The sequence below is a fragment of the Marmota marmota genome, unplaced genomic scaffold, assembly GCF_001458135.2.
Source record: "Marmota marmota marmota unplaced genomic scaffold, marMar, whole genome shotgun sequence".
NCBI classification, from domain to species: Eukaryota; Metazoa; Chordata; class Mammalia; order Rodentia; family Sciuridae; genus Marmota; species Marmota marmota.
The window spans coordinates 35,591,124-35,595,213 of NW_026000108.1; positions in this window are offsets into that span (position 1 = coordinate 35,591,124).

The window sequence follows — 4,090 nt, forward strand, 5'->3', positions numbered from 1 at the left end:
TATAATATGAAACAAGTGTATACCTAAAATATCATTAATAGGCACACATTTAGGTGTTTTCTTAATTTTAAAAGAAAAAGTAGAACTAAAAACATCTTTGATCCCAGGAAAGCTTCATGTTTATGACTGCATCTGTGTCTCGTAGAGGCTAACTAATAAATTTATGAACATATGTGGATATGGGAAAATGTGTACAGAATATATGTAGGTTGCAAATAAGAACATCTAGTAATATTCCATTTTGGTTATATCCCAATAATGAGGATACAACTTTAAACTTTATAGCAAGTATGGAAATTCCCCTTACTCAAGAAAATGGAGAAGAACATCTATATATCTTACGACTAGAAGAAAGGAGAAACCTAAAGGCACTGAAATAGAGAAAAAGCAAAGAGGCAGAAAAGAAAAGAGCAAAACTCTTTATATTGTAAACTCTTTATATTAATTACAAGAGAAACTGTACTTTTCCTAAAAAGTCAAGCAAAAACTGGGGAACACCATGAATCTAGGATAATCACTATGTTGGGGTGAGGCTGGAGATCACCCGGAAGAGAAACTGAGAGAAGGTATTTTCTATTACCAAAATCAAAATTGAATGCTTAAATAGGATTTGTTACATGCCTGGGGCTGGTTCTTTGTCTCCAAAGAACTTTGTAAACACAACTGTGTAATACTGGAATTCACTTCATTGACATTGCTAAGATACAAAAAGACTTAAGCTATCTGATCTATGACCCTTATGTCTGCATCAGGAACAGATGGTTTGAGACAGTCACCTGAAGTCAAAGTTTCTTTTGTGAATAATCTTTTGTGTAGAAAGGACTGACTTTCAAAGCTGGGTTGATACATTGCAGAGCAATGTTTAAATTTTGGAACATAAAAACTGTGGTATATGAAACAACACCAAGTGGCAAAGGTGACCACAAGAATTGTAACAATGCTGCAGGGATATTCAAACATTTCAGCAGGTTAAGGCCAGCTTACTTAAATATCAAAGGTCTTTAACAACATCAATAAAAAGGTTATTTTAACTTCATGTAAAATAATATGGTATAATATCCCCATCCCTAGGTGGTGAAGTTGAAAATGGTTTACATTTATAATTTTTTTTCTTTTTTAATTTTCAGATAATACACATGGATAATTTGAAATTAATGCAAATGAAGGTAAAGCATAGTAGTAGCAGTAATTAGGAAATAAAGCATGTCTTTGTGCTACTAAAATTTATACATAAAGTTTTGGTTAGTTTGAAGATTGTTTTTTCTTCTGGCTTAAATTCTACACATAGAGGTATAGTCTTCTTTGATTATCTGAAACATATGTTGATCTCAAATAGGTTTTGTCTTATTTTGACAAGCAATTTTCAAAATTGTTCAAGTTCAGAAGAGATATTTGTATGCTAAAATTATAGCACTTTGGAAGCCAGGAAGTCATGATCATGCATTAATGGAAATGCAAGATAAATGTATGCAAAATGTATTTAGAAAAGAATTCTAAATTTCTGAGAAAATATGAAAAAGTCTAGTTAATGGGTTTGTGTGGATTTTTCTCTGTTAATCATCAGGTTTGTGCATATTATATATTCTCATTATAAAAATAGTACTGCATATTATTTTCTTACAATGTACATTACTTTTTTGAGAGTTTGTGAAAAGATGGGCTTTCGGTTCTCTGGAGAAAATATCTCTTGCAAAAGAGAAATGATTCCTGGGGTAATTTAATTTGTAATTTAGTAATAATGCCTTGCTCTATTAGATGAAGTGGAACACATTTTATTACACTTAAAAAATTTTTTATCCAACCTCTGATATTTGGATGGTGTCAGAAACTTATTAGTTCTCTCATCTGACATGATGAGAATTGACTAATGTACTCCTATTTAGAATTTGTGTGTATGTGTGTGCATGCACATGTGTTATGGTAGCTTCAGTTTTGAAAGTGCAGGTAATTCACCTATCTCTAGCCCTTGATTTCTAAGTTTACCTAGAAAATAATCAAACATTTTGAAAATGATTATCTTGCTTTATAGCAAAGAGAACAGAGTTTTCTTAGGAAGTATACTTTAAAAAAAGACAGAAAGAAAATAATTTGGAGGGTTCACATACTACTTTGTGTGTATCTAAGGAAAACATATTGAATTTACACCACAATTGTCTGATTTCAATGCAAAACCAGGCTCAGAGCTCACTGGATTCAGTCTTTCACTAATATCATGACTTAAATAGGTCATGCCTCCCTTTATGTGTTTTTATAAGAACTGAGAAGAAATGTAAATTTTAACCCAATACTACTTAATTCAATACTTTCTCCAGATGAGTGGGCAGAAGTTCTCAGCCTGCCAAGGAAATGAAGAATAAGGTGAATGAGGATTATCTCTGCACTTGCCACTTGTTTATAATTTTCAATATACTGGTTTAACAACCAAATCTAAAGTCAGCATGGAGCTGGACCTGAGCCCATTCAAGGAAAGAAGGTGACATGACCAGTAATACAGAGTCCAGTATCTTCTCTTTGAAACTGTTTTTCCTCTGTCTGCCTCTATTAATTTACTTTTCAGAATCTGTATAGGAATAGTTGGCTGTTGTTTCCAGAAAACTAGGAGGACACATACATCATGATTTTACCATGCATTCTATTTCTCATCTCACAGAAAAGCAGCCATGGTATTCAACAGCTCTCCAATAATGACCATATAATTCAAATAATAGCATAACAATATTCTAAATGATATCATACAAGTATTAAAATATTCCCAAATTTGACCAGTATGAATTGCCCCATTATTACAATTACAGAGCTAAACCATAAAATATTCTCCTCCCATGAAAATTAAACATCAAGGAAATAGAAGTTCATAGCCTTTCTTCAGTTTCTTATTCTGCTCCTATATCATCTTATTCAAATTAATGTGTTTATTTTGGCTTCTTTTTTAAACTTCTAATTTCACTTTTTAAAAATTGTTCTAATTAGTTAAACATGACAGTAGAGTGCATTTTGATATATTATATATAAATGAAGTATAACTTCTTATTCTTCTGGTTGTACTTGGTGTAGAATCATATCAGTTGTGTAATCATAAGTGCACATCGGGTAATAATGTCCGATTCATTCTACTCTCCCTCCTACCCCCTTACCCACTCCCCTCCCTTCACTACCCTTTGCCTAATCCAAAGTACCTCTATTTTCCCTACCCGCCCCTTATTGTGAATTAGCATCCACACATCAGAAAAAACATTTGGCCCTTGTTTCCTTGGGATTAGCTTATATTTCAATTAGCATGATATTCTCCAGCACCATCCATTCACCAGAAAATGCCATAATTTCATTCTTCTTTAAGAGTGAGTAATAGTCAATTGTGTATATATACCACATTTTCTTTATCCATTCATCTGTTGAAAGGCACCTAGGTTGGTGCTATAGCTTAGCTACTATGAGTTGAGCTGCTATAAACATTGATGTGGCTGCATCACTGTAGTAGGGTGATTTTAATTCCTTTGGGTATAAACCGAGGAGTGAAATAGTTCGATCAAATGGTGGTTCATTCCAAGTTTTCTGAAGAATCTCCATTCTGCTTTACTGCTTTCCAGAGTGGTTGCACCAATTTGTAGTCCTACCAAAATGTGTGAGTGTACCTCTTCCTTCACATTCTTGCCAATATTTATTGTTACTTGTATTCTTGATCATTGACATTCTGACTAGAATGAGATAAAATCTCAGTGTAGTTTTAGTTTGCATTTCTCTAATTTCTAGAAATGTTAAGCATTTTTTCATATATTTGTTGATCACTTGTATGTCTGCTTCTGGGAAGTGTCTGTTCAGTTCTGTAGCCATTTATTGATTGGATGATGATGATGATGATAATGATGATGATGATGATGATGATGATGAGGATGATGATTGCTGTTAAGTTTTTTTATATATCCTGGAAATTAACGCTCACCTGAGGTAAGGTAGCAAAGATTTTCTCCTATTCTGTAGGCTCTCTTCACATATTTGATTGTTTCCTTTGCTGTGAAGAAACTTTTCAGTTTGATTCATCTTATTTATTAACTTTTTATTTTACTTCTTTCTCTATAAAAGTTTTGTTAAG